We start from the raw sequence: 11,243 nt of genomic DNA, 5'->3' as shown, positions 1-11,243 counted from the left end.
GGTATAAAAATTATAAATGAAAATAAAGACTTTGAGACAACTTTACCAAAGGTCAATTCAGAGATGCTCGATGAAGATAATATGGTGATGGTGGATACATAATAAGTGTCGTGAAAGGTTTTCTTGAGGAGTTCTTTTTTTTTTTAATAAATGAAATTTTGATATTTTTTATGTTTTATTTTGATATATTGAAACAAAATTAGGTTAATATTTTTAATTATCAATTATACTATTATTCATTAACTATTTAGATTGCTTATTAATATTTTTATTTGGTTCAAAGGATATCACGTCAAAAGTTATTTATTTCACAATTAGAATTATTTTTTGGGGGTATTGGAGACTTGATAAGCAAGTAGTAACATTATGTAATATTCTCTAGTAAATATTTATGGTTATTAATATTCAAAAATTATATTATAAAATAATATGTTTTTAGAAAATGGGTTGGCCCATGAGGCCCACAGCCCATAGAGTGATGGTGTGAACTTAGTGTTTTCCTGTCCATCATCTTGATGGGTCAGCCTGACCTAACCCGTCAAACTCCAAATCCCGTGTGGGTTGGACTGACCCATATTGATAGCTTTAGTAATTAACTACTTGCATCTTTTGTGTACGATTGTTTTTGGTTTAAATCATCGACAGTCCTTAAAAAAATTTACTCAGACATGTCAACTATGACTAGTAGTCATTGAATATTTAAATATTAAATATTTATGTATATATTAAATATTAAATAACACTAAGTTCACACAATATTTTGTGTGTAACTCACATATGAAATTATAATAAGCAAATAAATTATAATTTGACAAGTGGCACTTGGGACCCAAAATTTTAGAAAAATAAATTTTATATTTTAAAAAGTTAAAAATTATTTCAAATTTGGTTTGTATATATTATTTTTTAAAAATATATTAAATTAACAATATATTATATTCCAACACTACCCAACCATCTCTCTTCTCCATTTTTTTGCCGCGACATTCCTTTTCCCAACCACAAAACTCAATCTTTTCTTTTTCTCATATTAGAAATATGGGAGAGAGAAAGATATGGAGACTAGTACAAGAGCGAGGAAGAAAGGGAATCTGCCGGTAGTTAACTATTTTGAAGTCAATGGGAAAGAGAAATTGAGAGGGTCTAAATTAGTTCTATCAATTTTCCTGATTATTTTCAAATGGAGTCTGCTTGTGGTTAGAGGGTTTACATTTGAGGTATGATGTTTCCTTAGATATGACCGACAATAGAGATGGCCAGACATTGGCCAACTTTTTAGACTCGGATGTTGCAAAAAAGCTTTTCTTTTCTGCAGGTTCAATTAGTTGATTGAGAAATATTTTTTCATTTATTAAAATTAAAAATAAATAAAACAACAAAGAATTAAATAAAAGAGTGCAAAAGCTTTGAGAATCCAAAATTAAAAGTGAAGAAGATGAAAACTAGTAGAGGGGAGGGAGGATGCTTTCCTTTTTTTATTAAGAAAATATTATATCTAAAAATTAATAAATAATTATTTTAAGTTATTTATTTAGTGACACATATTAATGAATCAAATAAAGTGTATATTTTTTATTAAAATTAAAATATTATTTGGGATCAATTCATGCGCCTAATAAAAGGGAGGAACACTTTCTTGTCACATCAGGAATATGTGCCTAATAGGTACATATTTTGAATAATTTAGATGTTCAATAGGTGATAGTCTTAGTTGAGGTGTCTAAGTGAATTTTTTGGATAATTTTAAGGAGTCGTTGATGACTTAAGCCATTGTTTTTCTTGTAATATAGTGATTTGTCAGAATTGACTATTTTGTGTAGAGTGCCTTTTTTTTTAAATGAAGGGATGGTATAATGATCCTCCAGGTTATTTTCTCTAGTTTCCCTTATTTTTAACATTCGTGTCTCTCCATAGCCACACAGGTCATTTGTGACTTGTCGGGACCGTCAGTACGGTTCCCAAATAGTTTAGGTTTTAAGCTAATTTTTCTATTTTGGAGCTTTAAAAATTAAGAAATTGGTCTCATACCACAACTTCTAGTAAATGACCTCGAATGAAAATTTCAAAGGCGCTGTTATCTTCGGAAGTAGACTTTAGGCGAGGGGTCCTTTGGTTTTGATTTTGAGGTTTCAGACTTATTTTGAGCTATTAGGTAAATTTTGGTAAAAATAAAATAGTTGGTGTGGGCTCACATTTTATCAAAACGACCTTGGATGAAAATTTTTATGATTTTGTTGAGTTTGAAATGTCAAATAGGGTATGATAGCATAGTTCATTTGTGCGCACGGGGTTCCGAAAGAATCTCGAGCATCTAGTAGAAGTCTGTTAGGCTTAGATTTTTGCTGGTGCTGTAGCACCTGGTGTAGGTCACCCTTTATCTTCACACTCATTCTGAGTAGACCACGTTTATGAATGGACAAGTCTTTGATCATCGTGTTTGCAAGCCTTCTCTCGTATTCCCAATGAAGGGTCGGTCCGACTCAGTCCAATAACTTCTTCGCATTCATGACCCATATCGTCGCATTTGTAATTGCCTATCTCAGTGCCTTCGTGTTCGTGGATCATTTCCCGCATTCTTGAAGGGAAATTTTCTTGGTCGTCGCATTCGCAAGCTTGGACCTTCTCAAATACAAACGGTAATTCCCTGACAATATAATAAGTCCTCTTTCTCGATTTATCCACTTTTTAACCCTTTTCCACCATTATTAGAGCTTGGAGTGTGGGAAATCCTGAGAAATCATCTTTTGAGGCTAAAGTAAGCTAGTTCAATACCTCTTAATCATTCTTCATTATTTTTTATCATCAAATTCTGCCCTTTTCCTTGTAAATACCTAGAAATTAGTTTTTGAATTCCTTAAATAGTGGGCTGATTTGGGTCTTGATCCGAGCTTCCATCGTGCTCATATTTAGAGCATACATTTCTTGTCTTTCAAGGGACATCATGTCGAATTCAATTTTAAAATTTTATTTGCGGACCCCATGTGTCTATTTTGATCCACTTTTTGGTCCAAACATTTATATTGCAATATGGGTCTCGTTTTACTTACATTCATATGGATTGAGTGGATTAGTATTGTGTTTGACTTGATGTCATAGTTTGATTTATGAGTCATGATGGCACTTACTTTATCCCATCAGTAAGTATGCAAATCGTAGTCTGGAGCTAGAAGCAATGGGCTAATTTGATGGAAAAAGACATAAAAGTTGGAAATTTGCAAGTAAAGATTTACAATAGTAATTCAAGTAATAATAATAGTTTGAAAGATAGATAAAACATCAATAACCATCCCATGGCCTAGTAGTATCATTACAAGAGCCACTAGTAAAAAAGGAAATACAAGTATTAGAATAGTTAGTATATATCAATCTCGAATAAAGATAGACTAAATAAATGTAGAAGAAGGAGAAAATGACAACTCCGACTCTGAGAGCTCACCCTGTCTTCAAACTCTAAACAACACGATCGTTACGTTAGCGGCGGCCACTAATACTTGGGTCTGCAACACAAAGTATAGAAGTGTAGTATGAGTACCAAATCACAAGTAAGTAGGCATCATTAAATGACTGAGCTAAATCATAATATAAGTACAATAAAGATGAAGGATAAATAAGCTAGGCCAAGGTAAAAGGGAAAACATGGAATAGCACTCCAATAATGTAAATAAATAATTAGAATAGATATAATTTGGAAGAAATCATAATTAATACTATACAACTACGCCACATAAGTCAGTAAGTGCGAAAAAGTAAATAAACCAATGCGAGCCCCCATAAGATCTAAGGGTACAATTAAGAAGATAAATAACCAAAATTTTATTAATTAACCATAACTCAAGTCGTAATCGTGAATCCATCCATGTCATTGCATACCATAAATTAACTCTCACTTCCAGAATTAAACCAGAACTCAGTATCATCAACATGATAATTATTTGTCGGACTTAAATTAAAACTCAATATCAATAAATCGTTGGACTTGAATCGAAACCCATATCAAATAACAAGTACCAAACTATCATAAGCATTAAGAATATAGTCTCTTCAAACTCTACAATATTCTATTTAAGATTATAATGCACCCATTAAGTCTACAAGGAGCTAATAAGAGTCTTGGCCTAAGGTGGGCTGGAGGGACCCACCACTAATTTCTAAAATTCATTCTAAAGAAAATTCTACCCCATACTAAGATAAGGTATCTAAATTCATTTCTAGATTTAAATAATCCACAATTATCCCTACGATAGTAATTCTACCTAAACATGATAAACTAAGTTGATTATGCCTAATTTATGGTTCCATAATAGTCTAAACAATCCAAATATACTAATTGAACCAATTACACCACAAATACCTAATTCCAATCCTCTATTTATCATAATATCATAAATATACTATGAACTATGTGAATGAATCTATGGGGAAGGTAAACCTAACCTACCTAGACGCTGAAAAAAAGCTTAAAGAATCTGCTAAATCATCGATTTCCCCTTCTGAAAAGCTTTCACAAGATGTAACGATATCAAAATCATAATATACTTATCAAAACAAGAACAACGATACCCATATCACATTTTTGTGCTTCGAGTCCAAAATATGTAAAATTCCATGTAGGGCCTGCTTGTTGAATTGTACCTTTGAAACTGATAATGTATCCCTATATGCTCAAGGAACATTTATCCTCAAAAATGGGTAAATTCAAAGCTTAAATAGTACTACAATCAACCCAACAATATTATAGGGATTTTGGAGAAACTATGAGAGATTCACTATTGAATTGATGAGAATTGTAACGCCCCGAGTCTGTACCCTAGATACTACACGGTGCGTATGACCCCAAAAGACCACAAGCTAACCCATGACTAATATATGCTGTGAGCACTGAATAATAATACTGTGAAATGCAAAATATAGGCTGAAATACCATAAGGTTCAAAATCTGTAAATACTGAATAAGTGAACCAAATGAAATAACAAATTTATAAAACTTCAACACTGTCTGAAAACTAGTTTAAAAAGCCAATAATCAGAACTGTATAAAAGTGGAGTGCAAGGGAAAATCCACTAACTAACTCTATCTACTAAAATATCAAAACTACTAAAGTAATGAAGTAAACGAATATCCTAGAATGATGAGGAATCGCTGCTAAATCTACTGCTAGCTGAATCTGAATTTGACTATATGTGGCTAGGAACTTGAGTGTCCGAACCTATGATATAAGACATCATAGCGCAAGAGAAAGTATGCGTCAGTACGTGGAATGTACTAGTATGCCTGATGAGGTAAGGCTGAATGCAAGAATTCAAAAACATGAACAACAACTAACTAAACGATATAGAGTAACTGAATGTGAGAGTACATGAATAACTAAAGCTACTATCAATACAAGGTATGCAATCTGTGCATGTAGCTATACTGTAACTAAGCTTTTATAAAGCTAATTACTGCGTTCTGATATAAAGTAAATGATAATTTGTGATTACTAATACTAATCGACTGTATCTAACAGTCCTGACTCTGTCGAACTAAACTGAGTTCTATGCTGAAGACTAAAATTAAAACTGTATGTGGTAATCATCTAACCGACATGCCCCAAATAAGCTAAGACAACAAACCTGGGACCCAACCTATAACCCCAAATAGAAGGGTTTAGCACCGTGCCACGGGTATTAACCACTTCTATAGAGTTAGTCCTAACTAACGGGTGACCCCTGAGATCAGTCCTAAGCTAGCGGGTGATCCCTAAATATGTCAGTCCTAACTAACGGGTGACATCTCATAACCTACGTTTGCTACATAGTTCTAAAACTTTGGTATTGCTTCTAGGGACCCAGTCCTAACTAATAGGTGAGACCCCATGACTAGGCTCACTCGATGCTGAATGTTACTCCCAACCAAAAGACACTAAATTGAGTATACTGAACTGGACTAGACTGATACAGAGTTTACAGAGTTTTCCTGAGTTTTGTAACTGACTGAGTTCTACTGATCATGACATGACTGATACTATTTGTAACTGACACTGGCTCTAGGTAAACAACTAAATTGTTAGGTATTATATATGCCCAAAACTCGATAGCATGAAAAGTAAAGCAAAGCAAAATCTTGAATAACATAATAATGTTCACTGGGTCATAATTAATTTATAGAGACATTTTATCAAACACTTGTAATGCATTAAGTTGTACATGAATGGGGAATACATGTTAGCATGCTATAATGGCATTATTTCATTCTCATAGACAATTTATCAAACACATGGGAGGCATTCTTGTTTTACTAAATTATAAACACTTAGGGTAAACATGGTTATAATAATCAACTTACAAATTGAAGGGTTTATCATGAATTTCATGTAAATCAACTCATACTAGGAACAATTCTTGAAACTTGGAATTTAAATCATGGATAACACATAAACACGACAATTAAAATGCCCAAACTTGCAAATTCATGAATTATAACATGGGGATTACTCAATTCAATATATATGCTTTTCAATTTCATGGAATCCACCATTAATCATGGATTTAAAACTCAATAAATTTTAAAACATGAATACAATAAAATTTCATACATGTAAATTATGAATCTTGATATTTTAAAAATAGATTCTTGGACTCTATGGGTTAAAGGGACCCATAGATGAACACCCGACATACCTTAATTTATGAGTTTCTTGAAGTTCTTGGTGAATCCTTGAACTTAGTGTTTGATCTCTTGAACTAGGGTTTTTGCCTCTTGAGATAAAATGTTTTAATTTAAGGGAAAATTGGGTGAATAATGAAGTAAATAGGTTAATTAGAGGTGAATTTCATGTTAAAGACTAACTGGGGTGAGGGGCAAAAGACTTTAATGCCCCCAAATTTAAAACTCAAAATTACTGAAATTTTTTGATTTTGGCATCCAGTGCCATGCAATGCTATCATATCGAGTCACTGGAAAATAGACAACTGGGAACTGGATTGGTGGCGCGATGCGGTGGCATCGCGGTGTCTTGCTGGATGCAATTTTGGTCCTTGGCGCGATGTGGTGGAATCACATTGCCTCACTAGAAATTGATAATTATGAACTAGGTCTACAAAGCGACACTCCAATATTGTGGAGCAACACTAAAATTGGCGATGCATTGATGGCTCAGGTGGCACACTATTTTACTAAATGGCTCTAACTCTTTGGCCGGGAGTCGAATTTGGGTGAACTTTACACCGTTGGAAAGCTAATTGAATTTCCTATGCAATGGCAGGATCTAAACTGAAATATACTTAGTATTTCAAAAATTTTGTATGGGATTACTCATGTACTAAGACTTAAATTAACCTAGGGAAATACGGGGTATTACAATATCTCCCCTTGGGAACATTCATCCTCGAACGAGACTGATTAAGCTAAGAAACATGACAAACTAATTTTACACACTAAACACGCAAAATTGAAACCTGACTACATGTTTGAACTAGTTACAAACTGAGTTCTTATATTGAACATGCATATCTAATGCATGAGTACATGACTGAACTAATTCATGAATGCGTGACTGAATGTGCAACGATAATAGATTATCAAGAATATAACTGTAATCGAACATCGAGATGGGTATAGCTAAGAAAGACTATTACCTTAAGCGAAGAATACTGATGAACCTGTGATCATTTACTGAACATGTATGAACGGGAACTTGAGGGCAAGACTAAGCCTGAAATAAGATACATTAACTAAATACGTAAAATGAACTGATTCCTTGAATACATTCCATGAATTGGGAGGCTGAGATTGGAATGACAGAGTCAACTTATGAGTACCCATTATCCCTAACTGGTTTCATGATGTGAAGAGATATGGAAGGTTTAGAACATGAAAGCTCGGGGATTATAGTGCATCTCCTTCTTGGGATACTCTCTCCCTCGAGAATGCTGACTTGGTAGAGATACTAAGGAAAAGTATGAGATGATGTACGAGGCACCTATGAACTGAATCATGACTGAATATCTGGGATCTAAAACTGAGGCATGATATATAAACTAGGCTGAACTTGTAACTTCTAATATGTTCTATTTTGGGATAGGATGACTAGATGGAAAGATGGGAAACCATCAAAATTTTTCCGCCTAACTGCTAAATTGAATTGCTGGCTTTATGAGCTAACTCATTCTGAAAACTTATACTCGATTGGAGTATTTTTGAGACACTCTTTCTATAAGGTTCTAATGACTTTAGGGAGTAAGGAACCCTGGTATGGTCTGAATAAGATATCTGAATAAGAAACCATAACATAGCTAAAACTCTGTAATATGGGCACTGATAACCCTACCTACTGAGGTCTGAGCAGAATTAAATTCTCCCGCTAAGTTCAAGCCTACTTAAATCTCCAAAGTATATTCAGCTACTTACACATCAACATAAAATTCAAGACTATCTTCATAACTAAAACCTCGTGTAAAACAAGCATGTAACAATCTTTTCTTGACATGAACCATTTGCTCTCTCTCAGCTAAGAAACAGCTTATCACTACATTATTTCATAAGGAGAGTTTGCTAAAGGTTGAAACATGAGAACCGGAATTATGAATGGACACTATACTGAACTTGACATTTAACTGAAGCCTGAGGAATAAAATATCAACATCATGGATTTATCAAGAGGTCTAACCTGAGGATATACATAACGAAATCTGAATTTCACTGATCATTAGGAGCGTAGCATGAGTCATGGGAACTGAGCATACTGTAAGGTATGAGTACCTGAGTCATGAGCTGCATGACCTAAGTTGGAGTTTCTGTATTCATAGAACATGATTCATTATAATGAGTGAACTGGGACTCCTTATACTAAGAACTGTAAGGGTACCTGATTTTTGATAATATGGTTGAATATGACCTAGGATCATAGAGCTGACATGTAAGGTATGAGTACTGACATTACTGACATTACTACTTAAATCTCAAAGTCTGACTTGGTTACTTGTTCTACTATCTCCCCCTTAGATTAAATCCATCATTCTAAAACTGTGACCACTTAGTCAATAATTCTAAACTGAGTTATTATCACTTTACTCTAAAGTCTGGGGTAGACACTAAGGAGGGCTCTGCTAATATTTCGGGTCTACCACCAAAGTTGATGGCTTCATAAGGGTTACAAAAAGTAAAGCCTCGGGATCTAACAAGGCATAAACATAAAGATGAAATACTTATAACGTACCTATAACTATATCAGGAGAACTTCCCTAATCATGGAGATACTGGAGTGCATAAAATCTATTTTGGCATTGACCCCTTGTGGTACTGAAAGTGGCGCCCTGCTGAGTTGGGCGATCGAATGGGACTGAAGGATGGTTGAACTACCCTGTTGACGCAAATATTTTTCTCTATGAGCCAATACTATGCACTCCCACATCCTGTAGCCTGGCTTACCATATCCAAAACTCACATCGCTACCTGCTCTACACACATCTAGGTGATTTTTACCACATTCTTTGTAAAATGGATGGGTACAACCACTACTCACATACCCTGGGTTTTGGAGCCTGGTGCCCTATCTTGACTATCATTCCTAAACTTTGGTACTGGCGTACTAGCTGAGGATGAAGCTGGAACTAAAAATTTAGGATGAAACTAGGAATGGTTGTCGCCTTCTGACTTATGCTGAGCAAAACTAAAGCTACCCATTCTGGCTCTCTTATTCTCTCTCTCATTTTTCTTAAGCTTCTGCTCCTCAATCTATTGAGCATGGACCATAAACCTAGATATGTCCATCTTTTTAATCAACATCGCTGTTTTGCACTCCTTAACCATACTATCTGAAACCCCAGATACGAACTCGCTCATTCTGGACCTATTGTCTGCTACTACATGGGGAGCATACACCTGTGCCCCTGTCTACCTGCCACTGCTTAAACCACGTATAAGCTACATCTTATAGCTGATAGGCAGCTAACTCATCACTCTTACTGGAAGTCACTCCCATGATATTTTTGACTTTTTGAACCTAATCGAGGAACTCCTATGGGTCCTCTTCTGACTTAGATCCTGAGAATAGAGGAGGATTCATTCGAATCAAGTCCCCAATTCTGGTTACAGCAGTATTGTCCACTGGGTTGGTCAGAACAACAGTAGCTGGCCATTCATTCTGAGCTGTGACTGAATTGGCTAGAGTTGTGAATGCAGCTCTAAAATCTGCATGAGAGACTGTAAGACCCTACAAAGTTTCCTCGTAGTCTGAGCCTTAGAGCGTGTTAAGCGAAGTGTAATTCTGGCCCTAAAAGATTGAGAAGTGACTTTCCAAGTAATTGTTATTTAAACCATATAGAATTTTCTTAAATTTGACTTTTTGTCATGTATAGAATTGAATTAGCTTTCCAGCGATACCAATTTATCCAAATCCGACATCGGGGTGAGAAGTTATAGCTATTTTACTGAGAGTTGTCGGAACCGCCCAGGTGCGACGAATGACCCGATGACCGTCGAGTCTGTGATGGACCATTGTGACCAAGGTAGAAACTTCCTTTCCTATCCAAAGTGAAACGGTCAGGATGATGGACCGTCAAGGCTATAATGGACAGTCGTTGAGATAGTTGCCACAAGGCGGTCTGGTCTCATCTTGGCCATCGAGCGGCGGATGATCTGATAGACCATCGAACCTACAATGGAGCATCGATCCAACCATCGCATCGAGGCAGTATGTCCCTTTTTTGGTCATCGTATGATGGATGACCTGACGGATCGTCGGACTTGCAACGGACCATTGCAACCCCTGTTCAGTATTTTTAAGTCCTTTTTAAAAGGGGATTTTAGGTCTTTTCCCTTTTAACCCTTAGATATATATTCCAAATGAATTTGATAGACTCATTATCTCCCCCACGATTAAATCTAAAATCCTTCTCCAAGAAATCTAAGAACTCACCATAGATTCTACAAATTGAGTTGAGATTTGAGTTCCCCAAGTTCAAAGGTTCTATGAACTCTCTCTCAAGAGTAAGAAGAAGAGTTTAAAGCAAGCTTGTTCATCTAATTTCATAATCTAAGGTATGTGGGGTTTTGAACAAGGGTAATCCTTTCATCTATGTGCCCAAAGGCTTATTTAAACTAAGATTTTCTGCAATCTATGAGATTTTACATGAATTTGAATTAGGTTTGTTCACCCATTATTATTGATTGTAATATTTTGATGTTTCTCATGAATTGAGAGTATAATGGCATGATTTTCACATATTTTCTTGAGAAATTATAGCTGGGCCTATACCCTATG

Source organism: Capsicum annuum, chromosome 5, assembly GCF_002878395.1.
Source record: "Capsicum annuum cultivar UCD-10X-F1 chromosome 5, UCD10Xv1.1, whole genome shotgun sequence".
Taxonomy (NCBI): Eukaryota; Viridiplantae; Streptophyta; class Magnoliopsida; order Solanales; family Solanaceae; genus Capsicum; species Capsicum annuum.
Note: the sequence above shows the minus strand (reverse complement) of the source record.